Source organism: Gossypium raimondii, chromosome 11 (assembly GCF_025698545.1).
Source record: "Gossypium raimondii isolate GPD5lz chromosome 11, ASM2569854v1, whole genome shotgun sequence".
In the NCBI taxonomy this organism is placed as follows: domain Eukaryota; kingdom Viridiplantae; phylum Streptophyta; class Magnoliopsida; order Malvales; family Malvaceae; genus Gossypium; species Gossypium raimondii.
In genome coordinates, this window is record NC_068575.1 from 18,152,059 (window position 1) to 18,173,167 (window position 21,109).

Genomic DNA, 21,109 nt, shown 5'->3' on the forward strand with positions numbered 1-21,109 from the left:
AATTTAACCGGTGATGGTCTAATAATTATTTTACCTTGAAAACAAGTATCACATGAGAATTATTTAGATTAGGGAATCTTTTAGTTTTTCTATCACGTCCCAAAACCCGGCCTAATAGTTTTGGGTTAGTAGAATCAGGTTTTTTTAACTGGTGGTTGAGTCAAATGTCAGAAAATAGGGTCATAAATAAGTAATTTAAGTATGTGAGTCTCATAATCAGATTTTTATTTTATTATTTAGCTCAAAAAAATTAATTTTGAGGTATAATTTGAAAAAATGGATTTTAATTGATTTAGGACCTTTTTGAAAAAGGGAAGAATTAGGAGTGACCTAAAGGGTAAATTGCCTAAATTTTGAAATTAGTCTTCTACATGGAGTATATCACCGTCTATCCCTTCTTCTCAAAAACACCAAATCATTTATAAGTTTTCCAAAACCTAAAATTAGACACTTCTTTCAAAATTAATTCATTTCTTCAAATTTATTAACCTCCCAAATACCAAGACAATGCCTAATTTCAAATGAAAAACGTGTTTTCTTCCTCAAATCCGTCATTGTTCTTCTTGAGTTCAAATCCCGAATTAGAGTTGCAGATTTTCATTTTCATTAGATCAAGATAATATTTTGACTTTCTATGATTAAATAAGAAGTGTTGTTAAATCAAATTGAGTTTTAAATGAGTATATTTGGATTTAATGTTTTTAAAGTATGTTTGGATTCAAAAATGAAAAATCTCGTAATCTGGAGTAAACCCATGTTTTCAAAGTTATTTTTATTCTTTTTAACTTAATTAGAAGGTATTTCACTTCAATTTGATAGTTTATAACCAAATTTTTAAGAATCAAGCATTTTTCTCTTTCATATTCTTAAAAGCTTCAATTTTTTGGAAAATTTAGGATTACAGATTTAGGTGAAATTAATGGTTTAAATATGAAATTCAGTGATATTTAGGATGTTTGAAATCGAAATGGAGGATTAGAAACGAGGTTAGGGTGTTGAAACTTCAAATTTGGAAAATTTAGTTAGTTTTTTTGTAGTGAAAAAGGAGAGGCTTGAATTGTGTATTTCTTGCTATTTGGTTGCGTTCAAGGCTGATTTTTGATGATTTTGAAATTTGTTTGTTATGTGTGTAAAGTGTCGGATCAATCGAGAGGCACTACGAGCAAGTCTAAAAGTAAGGAAAAACTTGTTTGAGCTTTCGGCTTGGAAGCAGAAGTGTGATTGGTGAGTATCCGGAGTTGTTACTGGTATGCGCAATTCATATCATTAATTTGGAGCTTAGGAATAGCCTAAACCCCTATATTAGGTTCCGAGTGTAAGCCTTTCTTATACTATTGCTTTGTTGTGAAATTATGTTTAATGAATGTCAAGTTATGGATTAAGATGTTGATATAACAAGTAGTGCGTGTGAATACTTGTATGTGATAAACTAATTTTAATGCACACATATTTGGTCAGATATGTGATGGCTCAATGAGCATAGCTGTGGCACTTAAAGTGCAAATAAATTTGAATCCAATAAACATGCATTGTGTACAAATTTGTGATATGAATTGATGATTATGAATAGATTTGTGTGCATTAAAACAATAATTAAATGTGTGTATATGCAGATATTTTGGCCTTGTGATTTCTTGAAACCGTTGGATATAATTGGCATGTCATAAGATTGTGAATACTTACCCTTGTGTTTTGTGAAATGTCGAGCTAAGCTCCATTCATCGGGATATGTTGGTGTGTTGGAGAGTGCTTAGATTTATGCTACACTTATGGGATATGTTAAACTCTTTGAGTCATTGGTATGATAGAGATCCGTGTATTCAATGTGTGGTGATAGAGTCCACTTTTATGTTTCATGTTTCCAAGTTACCAAATTATCAAAAATTGATTAATATATGAAAATGTTGTGTGTAAATACATGTGAATATATAAGCTAAACTTGTGATTCATTAAAGCATGAATACGTTGTTTTATCTTGATGAATTATCGTTAAATGAATTATATATATGAGTTGAGTGTAATTGCATGTGAGAGCATAGTTTTATGATTTAATGAAGCGTGATTCAACTTGATGAAAATATGATAGTGAATGTGCTTTATTATGCTCTTGCTTAACTTATGATGTTGTGTATACTTTTTGGTACTTTCGAACATTCACTAAGCTTATTTAAACTCACACACTCCACACTAAAATCTTGTAGATAAGTAGCTCTTTCAGTGTGAGTGGAGTGACCAAGGAAGTGATCTAAGCAAGACATAATTTTTGAGTAACTGGTTTTTGCGATTCTTTTGAACTCATTGAATAAATGCAATATGGGTTACATTTTTAGTTTTGATTATTAACATTATTTTATTAATTCTATCTTGGTATTAGATTGATGGAATATGGATTTTGTTTTGAACTTCTTTTATGACTAAATTGAAGTTTGAGATTACAGTTGATAATGCATGTTAGATATTCTTATTTAAATATATGGATGTGGCATGATAAATGTTTAAAGGATGTTAATAAGTTTAGTTAAATTAGACTATAATTGTGTCTTGAGTAGAACATTGTTTTGAGTATGAATAACATTTTAACTTGTGAATTTTTGGTATTTTGGGTAAATGTATCGATACTCGGGATACAAATACCAATACCTCAAAGTTGGAAAATTTTCAAAATTTGATAGAATCCAACTTTAGTATCGATATCCATATATGAGTAACGATACTCGTGATAAAAATATCGATACCTACTCATTCGATATCGGTAGCTACATGGTTTTTTGAGATTTATTAAAAATGAACCTTAATTACGGTTAAAACTATTTCTATTCTCGTTTAAATGTTTAAATTAGCCATGAACTTTCTTTGAATGTTAATTTTAGTAGTTGGCGCTCTTATTCAAAACCGTATATGCATGTGATTAAGTTCTGTTGGTTGATGTAGCATCATGTAACTCAGGTCCGGTGACCAGATCGAGTGAGGGGTGTTACATTTTCAATGGATGACCATGGGAATTCTTAATTATTTTTTGCATCATCAATGATCTAGGATGACCTAATCCGTCGTACTAAATAATAAATGAAATTGGATCTATAACATGTGCTTCAATTGTACTAATAGTTGTATAGTACAAACCAAAAGACAGCGCAAGTAATTTTTCCAAGATATATTTCTTTCTAGATACAACTTTAATGATTTGCAGATACTTTATATTTTTCTCACTAGTAGTCTCAATATGATATCCATTTCGACGAATATCTTTAAAGCTTAATAAATTTCTTTGAGACTTGGATAAAAATAGTGCATCATCTATAACAAAATATTTCCCTCGGGGTAATAATATTATAGCTCTTCCAAAGCCTTCAATTAGATTTGCACTACCAGATATGACATTAACATTTGTGCCACTTGCTATTAATTGAGAAAAATATTCCTATCTTTAAGTATTGTATGTATTGTAGTAGAGTCTGCGAGACATATATCTTCATTCTTGATCTTGGGACCAACCAAAGACTTAGGGAAATTCATTTTCTTCATAAAAAAGTACACCATAAGTGATGTTCTAGAAAAGCACTTTATTCCAAAGAAAATATTAAAATTCAATAACATGAAAATATAACTTTTTCCTAAAAACAATAAATCAAATGTTCTAGAATTGGATAGTATGAAAATATAACATTTTTCCTAAAAATAATAAATCAAATGTTTAAATCATAATTCAAATGTCGTTTTCATCTCGAACTTTTCTACCATCATTCTTAAAAAAATCTTTCACATCCAAGTGAGTAAAATTTGCAGGGTCTTTGAAGTCATCATCATTGTAAACATATTTTGCTTCAGCATTATAATCGAGATCATCATCTTTGTGTTCAAAATTGGACTCTACATCATCATTTTGATATGTCAAATTTATTTCAACATTCTTTCCCTTCTTTTTAATGGAGGCTTAATATAGTCTTTTAAGATGTTCAGGTGTACAAAAAGTATGCCCCAGTGTCCTTTCGTACCACATCAATAGCACAAATTTTATGTACTTTTTGAAAGATTGATTGGACCACCTTTTTATTTCTTTTCAATGTTATTCTTCTTTTGATGGTCAATATTACCACTATGATAATAGTAATTATTACGTCCTCGACCACATCCATATTATGGCTACGACCGCAACCACGACCATAATTTCTTTCAACTTTAGATTTATTGTGTACTGCCACATTCACTTCTGGAGATGGAGCAGAACCAGTAGGATGACTTTCATGGTTTTTCATTAATAGCTCATTATTTTTCTCAGCCACCAAAAGGCATGAGATTAATTCAGAGTATTTCTCAAAACCCTATTCACGATATTAGTAATTTTCTCTCCACACAACTTTAATTGAGAGCTTATCTTGAATAATGCAGAGTTATACTCACTAATTTGACTGAGGTGTATCCAATCGTAACGAGTTTTAGGAAGGATTACCTTTTTTTAATGGTCGTATCTTTCTTTCAAATTATTCCACAATTTAAGTATATCATTTATGGTCAAATATTCTACTTTCATTCCTTCATTAAGCTGATAATAGAGGAAAATCATAGCTTTGCTTTGTCTTGGTTAGATTCTTGATTGCCTTGCACAATCATACTTAGAAGATCTTTAGCATGTAGATGAATTTCAGCATCAAATATTCATGATAAATAGTTTTTCCCAGTTATATCAGGAGCCGCAAACTCGAGTTTTGCAATGTTTGAAATAGTTATCACCAAAACAAAACAAATTTAAAAGAATATTTATAAGATATAAAAAAATAGAAATAAACCAATATATTTGAAAAAATAAAATTAAAAGAAACTTTAAAAAGATTAGCGACAAAAGCATACCTGATATGGCAAACTAGTTAAATATATTGCTTGACATATATTTTTAAGAACTTCAAGGCAGCTGAGTGGTAAGAAAGCACTTGAAATAGTTAAAAGGTTGTGGGTTTAAATCCTATTTCTCTAAAAATTTTGGTTTCTTTTCTTCTCCAGTAGTAAGGGATTTTATATAAAAAAATTAAGAGAAAATTAAATTCTCTTAAGGTGGATGAGTGGCTAAGGCTGAAAATTAAGGAAATTTTGGTGAGGCGCGAGTTTGAGAGTTGACTAAGGCAAAAAGCAAGGATTTTTTTTCGAAACTAAAGAGAAAGAACAAATAAAACGAGAGAGCAAAAGAAGTGTCCGATTTTATTAATCAAATAGATACTTCTTCAAAATTTATATTTATAGATATAAGAACTATAAAAGAAATGAAGCTCTACTTCTAATAAATATTAAAGTCTTAAAATACATTAAATTTATCTTAATTTTGATGGACATGCACTTAACGATAAGATATTCATAACAAAGGGACTGATTTTTATTTCGATTTCCAGCCAAAGGTAACACAAAGTATTGAATCTTTAGCTACTTGGAACAATAGTTGAAATCTATTTTAATTTAATTTAATGTTTTATGATGTCAAAATAAATATTTTAAATTTAAAATAATAAAAATAATTTTAAAAGCACTATATAAAAGTTATTGATTATTTTTGTTTACTTGAAATTTTTTAAATATTTAAGGAGAAGATTTTGAAACTTTACCTAATAATCCAAAAGCAATTAAACAAGGCACGTTTAAAAGAAAACTCTACTGCTTAGGCCTCAGTATGATAAAGTGTTGAAAAAAATCTAATCAACCAAAAATTAATATTTTCAACAATTTAATTTTCTAAATGTGTTTGATAATCCAAAGTGAAAACTACTAGATAGATTGTTTTTTCAAAGAAAAGTGTGAAAAATGATAAGTAGATAGGGACCTACTTATCACTTACTATAGAATTAATTTAATTTAATTTAATTTATTTCATTTAAGATTATATTATCCTTTATCAAACAATTTAATTATATTCATTTGATATTTTATCAACATTTATTTTGTAACACCCCAAAAATCGTAGGGTTAGAATTAATAAAATCATTAAGAAGCAAGCTTTAGTTTAGGTGCTAGAGTGCTTAGCAAAAAAGCCAAGATTCAAGCCTCACTTTTTTTATTTTCTCATATTTTTTTCAACAACTAAGAAACAAAACCAAGCTAGTATAAGTATTAAATGTGGTAGAAAATGACTAAGAATGGGTAGTAGCCCAAAAGTTAAACATCACTTCATTCCCTTTAATGTCTTAAGTTCTATTCATGCCACTCTCTCATAATTTTTCCCATTTTTGGAAATATGGGTAATTTACCTAAACAACCCTTTAAAATTTTCTTAACCTAGCCATTTAATTCCCTTTCTAATCATATTAGAATTTTGGTTTTCCTTTTCAACCTAAACAAGAATTGCTTTCCCCATTTCTTCTCTCTTCTACATCTTTCCCTGGGCAATTATTTTTTGATATTGCTGAAAATTTTATTTTGATCTTGAGTTTGAAACGAGTCTTGTTCAACTGATTTTCTAATTAAATTAGCGTAACACCGTCAAATTTTGTTTCTAACGTGCCAAGATCGGTAAGCATTCTTATTTCTAATTTCGTAGAACCCTGGAATTTTGAAATAATATCGTTCTTAACAATCTTTCAAATTGGCGACGAATTTTTTACAAATATTTTCCAAAAGTCTTGATAATTTTGATAAATCTTGAAAATCGAGACAAAATCAAACCTAGCCCAAACCACACAAGCGTGTAGGCCACCCGTGTGGACTACACAGCCCCATAGATGGCCATGCCACCCTTGAAACCCTAGGATTACATTCTCACATGGCCTAGGACCCCTCACATGACTTGCCACAAAACTGTGCCAACCTCATAGGTTGAATTTTTTAATGTCACACGGCTACAGTCTCTCACACGACCTAGTCACACGGCCGCGTACTCCTTCCACACAGCCCAGGATTTCCCACACAGTCTAGTCACACGACCGTGTGTCCCTTGGGACAATGAATTTATAATTTTGAGCCAAAATTTTATGTTTTTATCAGATTAGTCCTTGAATAGGTTTCGAACTTTTTTTAGTGAATTAAATTATACAAATAGGTCCTTGGTGATATGAGATATGCTAGAATCCATGATTGATCAATTTAATGTGGTATCTATTTATAGTTATAAATATTTTCATAAATTATGAATATTATATGTTACATTTGTATCTATATACTTGCGACATGCCCTATATTATTATCAATATTGAATACATGAAAAACTTGAACTGCTACTGATTAGCCATGTGATAGTTTACTTAATTTGCCATAATTCATTGCATGGGTTGAGTTTTCATGAACAAAAGACGATCAAGCAGTATATCTGTAAGAAAAACAGTAAGTGCTGAGCATAGTCATGCGATAGTTCTTATATGCAAATTGATGTGTAGCCACAGTCAAAGGCATATTCTAACCGTGGGGTACTACCGTGAATCTACAACCAAAGGCTGATTCCAACAACGAGTTTATGCTGTAAAGTCTACAGCCAAAGAAAATTAAGTTTCATCTGTAGGACTTTTGTTGTGAACCCATAGCCAAATGCGAGTTCCAATCGCGACGACTTGTTGTGTGTCCACAGCCAAATGGTAGTTATTATCTATGAACTAGTAGTGGTTTATCCACAACATGGGGAATTCCTACTATGGTGTGTAGTGGTGAGGTATATTTATTTTGTTTTAAACCTGAATCTGTATGTGTAACACCCCAAACCCGACCTAGACATTATGGCTGAATCTGGTGAAGTCACATGGAAAGGGATTTGAAGACAAGGTTTTCGAGTTTAAAAACCGTTACAGTAAGTTAGCTTTTATTTAATTCAAAAAAAACTAGTTGATTTGCTTTAAAACTTGTCTCATAGCGGTAGCTTTTGTAATCAATTAATTTAGGGAAAATCATTTCTATTTACGAAAAACCTTAGTTTTTAGAAAAAAACATTGTTTTGTGGCGTTGCAGTTTTAAAAAAAAAATCCATAAAAAAGTATAAAGTCCCAAATTTAAAGCCAACCAGTCCATAGTCCAAAAGATACATCAAAAACCCCAAATAAGTAATAAATTCAAGGCATTAACGGAAAACAGTCTAAAATTTACGTGTGGCCACTGTTGAGTCCTCCGCTGCACCGACCTGTCAAGTCTGGGGATTACCTGTACAGATTAAACAGAGAAAATGTGAGTTTTCGCAAACTCAGTGTGTAATCCCCATAGAAAACATGCATACAGATAATCAAAAAAATTCAGTTAGATACAGTCTGAGGCCTGTACCCATCACAGAATTAGTTTGGGCCTTAGCCCATCTGAATCTGATCTCGAGAATAGATTAGGGCCTTGGCCCATATCAAATCTGATAATGAGATCTGATGAATCGAATCCTACCCACCAGCCTCTACACACCATCTCCGTCCAACCCTACACACCTTGTGGGGATTAAATCAACCCACCCATCCCAACACACCATGCTGTAACAAAATGCGGCACATAATCAGAAGGTTACAGCTGAGCTGCCAGATAACAGACTTAATAGCTTTTCAGACACTTCCTCCAAATATCATCAACCCACCCCGATGCAATGCAACATACAAAATATGTCATGCCATTATGCAATTAATAGTACATACATTCAGATATCATAAGTCATGCTCGGTATAGAAATCAGACAGAGAGATCACATATATAGGGGTCTAAGTAAAGCTTACCGACCCTACAGTAGGTCCACAGTTGACTTAGGAGACCCGTGAAACCTTACAAAACTTTTCAAAAAAATGGGCTCATACACCCATGTGGCCCACTCGGCCGAAATTGGCCTTGGCCACGTGATCCATTTTTAATGTAACCTGTGCTAGTTAATTATTCATAAATGTTTTCACTATTTACTTATATGTTCCTACGAAGTTGTCTACTTGAGTCACTGTTACTAAATTATTTATATCTTGAGATAAAAAATTCGGAATTAAGATCTGTTTGATGTCTTTGAAACTAGACTCAGATACTGTTCTACCATAAAATTTTCAAAATTTTTGGTTCAACCAATAAGTACAGTAAAATCTTCAATCTTACCCCTGTTTTGCTGTCTGACAGCTTCATCCCTTCTTTGCTAAAAATTAATTATCTCTTAGTACAAAATTTGGATGATGTTTCCATCTATTTCTATTGAAAATAGACTCGATTAATAATTTAAACATGTAAATTTTAACCCCTAATTATTTTTATCCAATTTTTTATGATTTTCCAAAGTCAGAACAGGGGAACCCAAATTCAATCTGACCTTGTCTCACAAAGTTTATTATACGTCATCATTTACAATTCCATTACTTACACCGTTTCTTTTATGAGAAACTAGACTCAATAAGATTTAATTCCATATTTTTTTCATCCTCTAATTCGATTTCAACAATTTATGGTGATTTTTCAAAGTTAGCCTACTACTATATCTAAACAGTAAGCAATTTCAATTTCGGCTTTCCGCTGAATCCTTCTTTTTTTTTTTGCGTTTCGGGTACACACTTGATTTTGTTTGATGCTAAAATAGTCTCCGAGCACTCCAAAGCCTATAATCAAGACACTCAACATCAATTTAATATATTTACAAGCGAATTGACAACCAAGAACAAACAGAAACCCAACTTACCACCAAAGATAACTCTCCGTTTAACTATTGTTAAGATGAAAACACTGAATTCACTAGTCCGAGCCTCCCCCTACACCCAAATCACAGAGAAAAAGCATTACCACTTCAGTCATTAAGAGATTCATGACAGAAACGAAGAGAACACTTACCGAAACTAAGCGAGCACTAACCGCATGTGAAAATGAAGCAAAATAAATGGATTAGGGGAAAATCAAGAAGAAGAGAAAGAATGAAAAACTTAGAGAATTTTGGTAAGAGGAGAGGGAGACGAATAGACGAAAGATTTTTTTTGGAAAAGAGAGTCAAAATTTGGTTATGGGAAAAAAATCCCGATAACCCCCAAAATCCCTTAATCTTCTCCCCTAATTCCCATTACATATCCACTACTCAGAATCCCCCTATTACACAACTCTATCCCGAAATCTGAGGAAAAAAAAATCCCTTGCCTACATAGAGATTCAAACACAAGACCTCCACCATAATAACACACCATTTAACCACTAGACCAATAGGCCCATTCTGATGTAATTTACCCAACAATCAAATAAAAGCCTATTAAACAAGAGTAAGGCCTAATTCATTCAAAATACTGAAATTTTCCCAAGCGGAGGCTTGAACTTGGGACCTCCCAAACACTCCTAGAACACATAACCACTAAAGCTGACAGATATTTGTGTCATATTTTCACAATAACAAAATTAGAAATTTTGAGGCGTTACAGTATGGCATCATATAAATCATGTGCATACAAATCTAGAAAATTATGTTATGATATATGTGAGAATCTATATATATCTATATATGCATGGAATATGGTTATTGTGGCAATTCTAATGATTTGATTATCCTAAAAAACTGTTATTGTGATTTTTGATATATCAATAATGGTTGCATTTGGAAAAGCGATATTATGAACTGAATTGTTATCTTTGATTGTTCTATGCAATGTTAATTAATGTGTCTTAACAAATGTCACATTGATTTTGTTGCAAATGGACTCACACTAAGCGTCAAAGCTCACGCCCTTTAATTTTCATCCTTACAAATAACCCACCAGGTTAGGATGCAGGCATGACATCTGGAGGGTCTCGACAGAATCCATTTTATTTCTAGTTATTTTAGGCTTAATCTTTTGATTTATTTTATTATTCAAAGATTATGATGTTTTATTTTATCTGTGACAAGGGATTTAGGACTTAGGATGTTTTTTTATTGTTGTATGACATTTAATTATGATTTTAATTAGGACATTAAATTTTCACTATTAATTGATTATGCATGAACCCCGATTTTTTATTAAAAATTAAGTAAATACCATCTTTTTCACTACTAGAAGATAATTAAAACATTGAAAGATAATAAATCGGCATCAAAACTAAGTTTGCTACTAAAATTAAATGAATATTTTAAATCAACTCTTTTCAAAAACTCCGATAACCCTGTTAGACCATCTTGGTGGCTGATGTAGTCTTCCAAACTTGGGTCTAACTTCTAAGACGGGTTGAGGAGGTTACATATTTTTTCAGCACTTAATTTTTCTATAATTCCCCAACTTTCTTAAGTTGAATTGTTAAAATTATGTCAAATAATTTGATGTAGTTTGGTGGTTTAGTGCTTCAAATGTCAACTTTAGGTCCTAAGTTCGATTCCCTTGTTATTGGAAGTTTCCCATCAATTTTGAATTATGTCAAACTTGAGTCATAGGGCTTATCTTTTGATTTTGTGAGTTTGTTAACAAGAATAAGCGTGTTGGTTTAGTAGTAAGGCATCAGTTTACCCATAAGTCTCGTGTTCGAATTTTTGTGCCAAAACGAAATTATTTTTGTTGATTCTCCTACTGTGCCACCCACGGTAGTAGAATGTTGGTGAAACTAGTGGTCGGATAGGATAGAAGTTGTTTAGATTTGTTATGATTTAGGTAGTTAATATTTTAATTTTACTTTTATTATTCTCCCTAATTTTTCTCTCCATTTATCATCAAAATTCACCCACTCCTTTTTGCACATTTTTCTTTTCTTTCTTTATGTTTCTGTTATTTTCCTTTTCTTCTTCTTTCTTTTCTCTTCTTTCTTGCTTTGCCAATTTTCTTTTTGTCGTCACCCTGTGTTTCGTCCGTTCTCTATGTTTTTTCAATCCTTCGGTGTTGTGTGTTGAGCGAGGATTCGCATTTCCATTCTAAGTGTAAGTTTCCAATGTAAATACTTTGATGGTAAGGGGAAATTAGTTTTGATACGTGGGGGTGTTAGGAGTTTTAGATGTTAACGTTCGATGTTAATTGTTCTGGGTTCTTCTAGGTGAAGAGTGTGAAATACGTGACCCATCGGCGACCTAGCTGCTATTTGGTCACTGATTCTTACGGGATAAGTGATGAATGTCAGTTATGGAGATTGCTTTTGTTAAGTCTAAATTTCTGAATTAAAGTTTTGGTATTAATAATTGGTTGTTAATCGAGTTGGTGTTGATGTTGTATAAGATTTTGTTGTTGTTTTAGTGCCGATATTCTAGTAGCATTAAGGTGTGTGATTTTAACCCAAAAACATTGAATTGAACTCAGAAATTCTAAAAAAAAACAAGTTGTTTTCGAACTGTAGTTTGTATCACATGACCGTATGGTTGGTCGTACACTACATGGGCGTGTGGTCGGCCATGTAGAGCACACGGGCGTGTGTGATTACACGAGCAAAACAGGTAGGGCATGTGGGCCACACTGTTGGGCCGTGTGGGCCACACGAGCATGTAGGTCATTTTGGTAAGTTTGTTGGGCCCAATTTTGGGTCGGATATGAGACTCTGAAATCAGATTGGTAATTATTTTGTGAACATGTAAGATTATAAAATCTGTAAGTTTAAGTGTTAGTATGTTAGAAAGCTTGACCTGATAATAAACTTTATGCAAGCTATTTGATATGATCTGTGATGTTGACATTTACCTATGCATGTCATATTTCCTATTTTTATGAATATATGTTAGCATGATTATGCATGTGCATTGGGGAGGATTCGATTTGTGTTGGTGGAAGCATATTTTGGCAGTATTACTGCATTTTTGGCAGTTTAACCGCGATATCAGTCTGGCAGCTCAGCTGCAAACTTTCTGTGTGGTATACCACAACATATTGGTGTGATTGAATGGATGGTCTCTAGTAGTCCTATTTGGTCCACATATTGGTGTGATTGAATGGATGGTCTCTAGTAGTCCTATTTGGTGTGATAGGTTGGACAGAGTTGGTGTGTAGCGAATGGGTGTAGGATTTATTCTATTATGATATATGCTTTTGAACATATGAAATTTCGTTCTTTCTGTTTTAATAAATGCATATGAGCATGTTTTAAGATAAATTCTCTATGTAGGCCAAGACAAACATTGGGCTTCTAGCTCACTTTATTGTTTTACAACTATTCAGGTAATCATCAGGCTTAGGATTTGGCGGCAATTCCGAAGCTCGGTTCAGTTAGTTGGACTTTAAGTATGTTTGATCTTTATTACAAACTTTATGGACTTTCAAAGTAATTATTTTATTTTTGGGACATTTATTATTGTTTTTTTTTTGTTTTTTGCAAGTTTATATTTTTAATTGGTATTTTCGACAAGTCAGCATAATATATGAAACTTAATGTTTTTCAAAAAACATTAACTTCAAGGGATTTTTCTGCTGCAAATATTTAATCGGAACATTGTTTTTTTCGAAATAAGGAATTAAGGGAAAATGGTTTAGATAAACTAATTCTTTAAGAAAATATTTCAAAATACAATCATAAATTATTGCGACAAACATTTTTATTGAAATCAAGTGATGAAAGTTTTTGGTTTTATTTTAACCTTCATAATTCAACCATAACGTTTAGGCTAGGTTTGAGGTATTACATTTTCAATTTAACAAATATAACCTTAGGCTCAAAGAATATCAATTGATGATTAAAGAGACTCTTGAAGCTTTCAACAAAAGAAAAACCCATATTAATTCATAGTGAATTTTTCCTTGCGTTGTCTACATTAAAATGGTAATAAATTGAGCTATTGAACTCGAATTGACGCATTTCAAAATGTATTGCGAAGTTAAGAGAGAGCTATCCGATCCAAAATAAAACAACTCAATTCAAAAATGCATGAATACCATACAAATGCATGGAAAATTGGACGATGTTCTAAACTTAAATTCAAATAAGTTTACTTCTCCTGCTTCGTATAAATTTGGGTTTTTTTTTATATATCTTTATTGCCGAATTAGTGTCACTAACTCAAATACACAACTTGGTCAAGAATTTAATAATACCTAAATTATATAAAAACTTTAAAATTTCATAAATTTTTTTTTAGAAATTTGGATTTTAATGTTTTAACAATTGATTAACCATTTTAACTTTTACAATCGTAAAGATATTTAGGTTGATTGAGTTAGTTTCACCCATCAATTAGGTCTCAACTCACTAAGAAATTATCGAAAATTCATTCCTTTTATAAAATTAGCTTTTAATGTCACATGTATTGCATGTGATTTTACGTGTTTAATATTTAATTATTTTTAAAATATTATATTTTTAATTACATTAATTAGCATAAAATATTATTTATTTTTCAATTATTGAATATAATTAAAATATATTAACTTATCAAATCAAATATTATAATAAAACTTTTCAAATAATTAAAGCATTTTAAAATATTCAACATACAATATACTTTTACTTTATGTAATTAATGAAAAGTAACATTATTCAAATTAATAACTAGTTAACTCTAATATTAATTAAGTGATCATTATTATGCTTAGGATTCTATTCAAAAATAACTCTATTTTACTTCAATAAAATTAGCACAACTTTTGTTTATGTCAACATTATTTTTAACTAATAATGGTAAATTATAATTATAATTATCACAAACTCTTTTTCCTATATTTTATACTTTGAGTTTTATTCAAGTAATAACTCTATTTTAAAATTAGTGCATTTTAAATTAATAATTGTAATTTAAATTATAATTATTTTTAAATGTGTAATTATCACAACTTCTATCAAGTTATAATTATTTTTAAATGTATAATTATCACAACTTCTATTTTATTTCAAAATTTTTAACTAATAATTTTAAATTAAATAATATAATTATTTTTAAATGTGAATTTAATAATAAGATTGAAAATAAAGGGTATTCTCGTCAATTTAAAAGTTCTCCAAACTTGTGTTTTTATATATATTATGGATATTAAACATACACTACACCAAAACAGGCTTTTAGCGGCGTTTGGACAAAAAACGCCACTAAAAATCGAGCATTAGCGGTGCTTTACGTAAAACGCCGCTAAAGATCGAGCATTAGCGGCGTTTCTAGGAAAGCGCCGCTAAAAATTAGCATTAGCGGCGTTTTTTGGAAAAACGCCGCAAAAAGTCTAAGCCCAACGACATCATTTTGTACCTTACAGATCTTTAGCGGCGTTTTGAAAAAAAGTGCCGCTAATGCTCAGATCTTTAGCGGCGTTTTTGAGAAAGCGCCGTTAATGCTCAGATCTTTAGCGGCGTTTTTGAGAAAGCGCCGCTAATGCTCAGATCTTTAGCGGCGTTTTTAAAAAAGCGCCGCTAATGCTCAGATCTTTAGCGGCGTTTTTGAGAAAGCGCCGCTAATGCTCAGATCTTTAGCGGCGTTTTTAAAAAAGCGCCGCTAATGCTCAGATCTTTAGCGGCGTTTTTGAGAAAGCGCCGCTAATACTCAGATCTTTAGCGGCGTTTTTAAAAAAGCGCCGCTAATGGTCAGATCTTTAGCGGCATTTTTGAGAAAGCGCCGCTAATGCTTAGATCTTTAGCGGCGTATTTGAGAAAGCGTCGCTAATGCTCAGATCTTTAATTGAACATTTTATCTGCTATTTACTATTTAATTTATTTTTAATTGAATATTTGTTAAAAATGGATAAATTTGAAATAATGACACGTAAAAATAATTTGAAATTAAAAAACATAGAAAAATATTTGTTAAAAATGAAGAAATTAAAATACTATTATTTAAAATAATTTTAAATTTTTTGTGTACATGATTGATTGATTTTTAATTTATATATTAAATAATTTCAAATATAATTGTAAAAGATACGATAGTATTAATTTTAAAATATTTAATTTAATTATCATTATAGTTTAGGGTTTTATATATATGGTTTAGGTATATATATGGTTAATTTAGGATTTAGGGTTTGGTTTAAGAGTTGCAATTTTAAGGTTTATAAATTATGGAATTAGGGATTATGGATTAGGGATTCTGATTTAAGGGTTGTGATTTAAGGTTTATGGGTTAGGGGTTAGGGGTTAAGGGTTAGAGATTAAGAGTTAGGGATTTAAGGTTTATAGATTTAGTGTTAGGTTAGGGTTTAGGGTTTAGATTAATTAATGTGTTTTAATTTATATATTAAATAATATTTAGGGGTTAGGGATTTGGGGTCGGGTTAGGGTTTATGATTTAGATTAATTAGTGTTTTTTAATTTCTATATTAAATAAGGTTTAGAGGTTAGTGGTTTGGGGTTAAGAGTTAGTGATTTAAGGTTTAGATATTCGGGGTCGAGTTAGGGTTTAAGGTTTAGATTAATTAGTATTTTTTAATTTATATATTAAACAAGTTCTTATATAATTGTAAAGATTATTAGTTTAAAATTGATATGCAATATACAATAATTGAATATAAAAAATTGTAAAATATGCGAGCTTTGGTGGCGTTTATAGCCAAAACGCTGCTAATATGATTTAGAATTTTTCAAAACGGTGTCGTTTCATTACAATAATTTAATTTATTAGTGGCGTTTCTTCTGTAAACACCGGAAAAGGTAACATTAGCGGTGTTTATGACTAAAAAGTATTTAACTTAAACCATTTGATATATTTAAATATTAGATTTAAAAAAATTAATAAATAAAAAAATGTAACAAATTGATACGGATAAGTAACTATCTATTTTAGAGATATAGGACCAAATTATAACAAATAAAAATAAAATACAAAAACTAAAATCATTCCACATCGAACATCTAGCAAAATAATTATATTTTAGTTAGCAAGAAATATCTCTAATAAAATGGAGATTAGATCGAAATGAACAATATAAAATCATAATTAACGTCTCAATCTTTAATAGAAATTTGATATGTGAGAGATTATTTGATAGTAAAATAATTTTACTTTAAAAAATCAATTTATAAAACGCATAAAAAAATCAATTTATAAAAACAAAATAAAAATTAATAAAAATACGAACATTAAAGACTACAAAATTATTTTATCATTTTCTAATTGCTACATTGATAATTTTAACATAAAATTAGATGTTTAAATTAAAAAATAAAAATTTAATATCTCAAAATTAAAATGTAGAGATTTCCTTTAAATTTCAAAAGCGTATATATAGGTAATTGCATTCATTACACCGTAAGTTCTACGATTTTAAATGACTTTTGTTATACGGGCTTATCCATATAAAAATTTTATCCATATAAAACTAATAAAAAATTCAATTTATAAAAATAATAATAAATGTTTTATAAAATCACTTAACTAATAAATATTAATGATTTAAATGAAATAATTTTTTGCGCGCTTTTATGAAAATGCATAAAAGGTAAGAAAATAATGCGTTTTATAAAAACGCCACAAAAAATAATTTTACTTTAAAATAATTTTTAGCAGAAAAAATATAAGATTTTTAACATAATAAAACGGCATTGTTTTGTATAAAAATAAAATAATTTTTTGTGACGTTTTTTATAAAAACGCCGCAAGCAAAAAGATATTCAAAATCCAAATTTTTGGTTACCCGCTCGTTACTCTCTCTTTTCCTCATCTCCATCGCGTGCCCTAAATACCCTAAATTTTGTACTTAATTTTTTTTCCCTTTTACTCTGCTAAAAACTTGGGGATTTTGGCCATTCCATTGCTTTCTTTCTGATTCAATCTTCAATAAGTTTCCAATATGGCTGGGAAATTAACTACAGGTTCCTCTCTTTTTCTTGATTCAATATGTTCTTCTTTCAATGCTCTGCCATTTTCTTACTCTGGGTTTTAAGTTGGTTTTATGCACCCAAGATTATTTGTGTGAATCCCTTCACCTGTGATTGTTTGTTTTGTTGCTGTTGACAATTTTTTAAATCATACTTCTTTTTTCTTTCATCTCCAAACTTTGTGCTTTCTTTGTTATCAAGTACTTCTTTTTTTGTATTTGGTACAACAAATCTTTAACGAGTAATCTTAAAAATTCTTGCTTTTGAGGTTAGGTTTCTTTCAATTATAAAGATATATTTGATCATGGTATTTTGATTACTGTCTAAAGTTTGTGATTTCAATCAAAATTGCCCAAATTTTTCGTTTCTTGTTGTTTACATGTTGGCCAAATCACATGCTTTGTATGGTATACTGTGCACCGCAAGATCTTACACTAAAAGACATTTCTTTTTCAATAAAGATGAAGTGGGAAATGGATTTTATTTTTCCTTGTTAATCCCAGTGACATGTTTTTAATTAGCTGTTTAGAGAAATCATTGATTGAATTTGTTACTCAAAATGGATTGGGTAATTTAGTGCTTTCAAGGTGAACAAATTGGCCCAGGCCTAGGCCTAGGAGTTGTTAGAGAGAGTTACTCTTTTTAAGTGTTTTTTTATTTATTTTTGGTTTAAACAATGTCAGGAAATATCATTGGTATTGAGAAACTACATATTTTTGGTGGAGCTGAAGATCGTACTGCTATTACAAACGGTAACGCTGCAAAGAATAAACCTCTACTTGTTTGCTTCGGTGAATTGTTGATCGACTTTGTACCGACGGTTAGAGGGGTTTCTCTGGCTGAAGCACCTGCTTTCAAGAAGGCTCCTGGTGGTGCTCCTGCAAATGTGGCTGTTGGGGTATAACGATTAGGAGGATCATCCGCTTTCGTAGGAAAGGTAAATTCAATCATCACTGCAATAATTCTATGAAATAAACTTCATTTAAGAACTTTGGCTAAAGGATACATTCTCACAAATGATATTCTGATCATTGTGTAGCTCTAATCATTCTTTCTTCTTGTTGCAAATTTGATTTTTTACTTTTGACATACTTAAAGTTCCAAATACTATTTCAATTCCATATCAGGTAGGTGATGATGAATTTGGCTACATGTTCGCTGACATTTTAAAACAAAACAATGTTGACAACTCTGGCATACGATTTGATCGAATTGCAAGAACTGTGCTTGCATTTGTTACTCTCAAAGCTGATGGTGAACGTGAGTTCATGTTTTTCCGTCATCCAAGTGCTGATATGCGTCTTCATGAGTCGGAACTCAATACAAACCTCATTAAGCAGGTTTTCTTTCTGGCTTATTCTTTTTTGTTTCAAATAGTCGATGTGAAAGGAATTGGTTTTAGTAGGATTTGGAAATTTCTGACCTCCAAACAATATTGACTGTGTAGGCAAACATCTTTCACTATGGTTCGATTAGTTTGATCGAGGAACCATGCAAGTCAGTTCACTTGGCAGCAATGAACATTGCCAAGAAGTCTGGAAGCATGCTCTCTTATGATCCAAATTTAAGATTGCCACTATGGCCATCGCCAGAGGCTGCTCGAAAAGGCATAATGAGTATATGGGATCAATCGGACATTATTAAGGTATGGTTTCTTTTTATCATGAGACTCATTTATGAAATGTTCGTGCTACTGCATTCATTTGCTGCTAACCTAAGAAAATGCAGGTAAGCGAGGATGAAATTACATTCTTAACCGGAGGTGATGACCCTTATGATGATAACGTGGTGATGAAGAAGCTTTTTCATCCTAATCTTAAGCTTTTGGTTGTAACCGAGGGATCAGAGGGTTGTAGATATTACACCAAGGTATGATTATCTCTTCTTTGCTTTTCTTTGAAAAAAGATTGGATGTTATGAATTTCACTAATAATTCTCACAATCCAAGTGGACTTTTTGTGGACCTATAAAATCCTCTATGGAGCCAATGCCCTCAACTAAAGATTATCCGAGTTCTAATGATGCACTGATTAAATAAGTGATATCAACCTATATATCCTTTGCAGGCATTTAAGAGCAGGGTTCCTGGCATTAAAGATAAACCTGTAGACACGACAGGTGCTGGCGATGCGTTTGTCAGTGGCTTATTGAATAGCCTAGCTTCTGATTCAAAGCTATTTCAGGTAGTTACAGTTGTTACATTGGTTAAGATACATCATTTACAGTATCTTCTTTCCTAATGGTTACTGATAAATTCCATATAACTAAACTTACCCCTGGAACATTGTTAGTGCAATTTATATGTTGTGTGTATGTGTGTATTATTATATATATTGGGTTTTTGTTTCTTGATTGTTAAATATGAAATTAGGCATAGGGTTCAAACTTTGGCGAGGGTACTTTTAGTTGTTTGAAACTTCTTTGGTTTTACTCGACTTGCATTCTTTTTACAGTCATCAATATATTTTTTACATTTCTTCCATGCAGCATGGAGTCACAAGAAGTAATTGATGCAGAACTCTCAGCTCGTGTTCTGCAGTTGATAAATGTCACTGATACTGGACTGCACAGTCAGGTACACTGAGCATAGTAGCTCGGTTTTGATGATATTTATTTTTAATATATATATGTAGTATGATTTTAATGTTGAAATCTTCATTTTCCTTGTATTATAATGTTATAACTGTTGCCTGGACTTGCCAAAATTTATCACCTTTGTCGTCAGGAGGATTTAGGATGTATTTCTGGGATAGTGAAAACCCAAGACTTGTCTTCACGAAATGCCAACAACCTTGTGGATGATAGACAGGATCTCTAGATTGTCGGTGCCATACGGGATAAGGATAGAAAAATTTTAACTACTTCAATGAGAGAAGACATGAAAACATGCAGATGAAAAAACTTCCAAGCAAGTTCATCCTCATATTATGCATTTTGGTCTACTTTTTTAAACTAGTGCAATTTTCCTCACTCGTGTAGATTTCGTAATACATAGAACTATTTAAGGTTGTTTAAAGTTGTACTGACTCATGCCTACTCATTGCCATTTTGAAATGTAATTAGGAAGTTGTTCCGAAACGCACAATACAGATGGAAGAAGTCATACAAGTTTCTCATATGTATTATTTATCTTAGCTTTGATCCTAAATTTTTATTTCTACTTTAATATTTACGACAACTTGAGTTCTAACTTTTGGATTTTAATTGTGTTATTAATTTATTATTTTAAATTCTAAAACTAAATTCATTAATTTTTATATTTAGTTTTAAAGTTAAAATTTCATAGAAAATTTAATTTAAATAATATTTTTTATTTATCCTTAAAAGTATATTTAAAGTTCAAATTTAGAAAATAAAACATAATATAATATTTATCATAAAAATAAATATAATTTGATTAAAATAATTTTTTTAAAGGTTATGTTTTTAGCGGCGTTTTTGCAAGAAGCGCCGCTAAAGGTTTGATCTATAGCGGCGTTTGTGGTAAAAGCGTCGCTAAAGGTCTTGGTCTTTAGCGGCGTTTGTGGAAAAAGCACCGCTAAAGGTCTTG

The 21,109-nt window shown here is 31.0% G+C and overlaps 1 pseudogene; it reads left to right on the forward strand.

Moving 5' to 3' along the window:
• The first annotated feature begins 17,360 nt into the window (after nucleotides 1-17,360).
• LOC105804390 (probable fructokinase-7) lies at nucleotides 17,361-20,737 on the forward strand (annotated as a pseudogene).
• The last annotated feature ends 372 nt before the right edge of the window (nucleotides 20,738-21,109 follow it).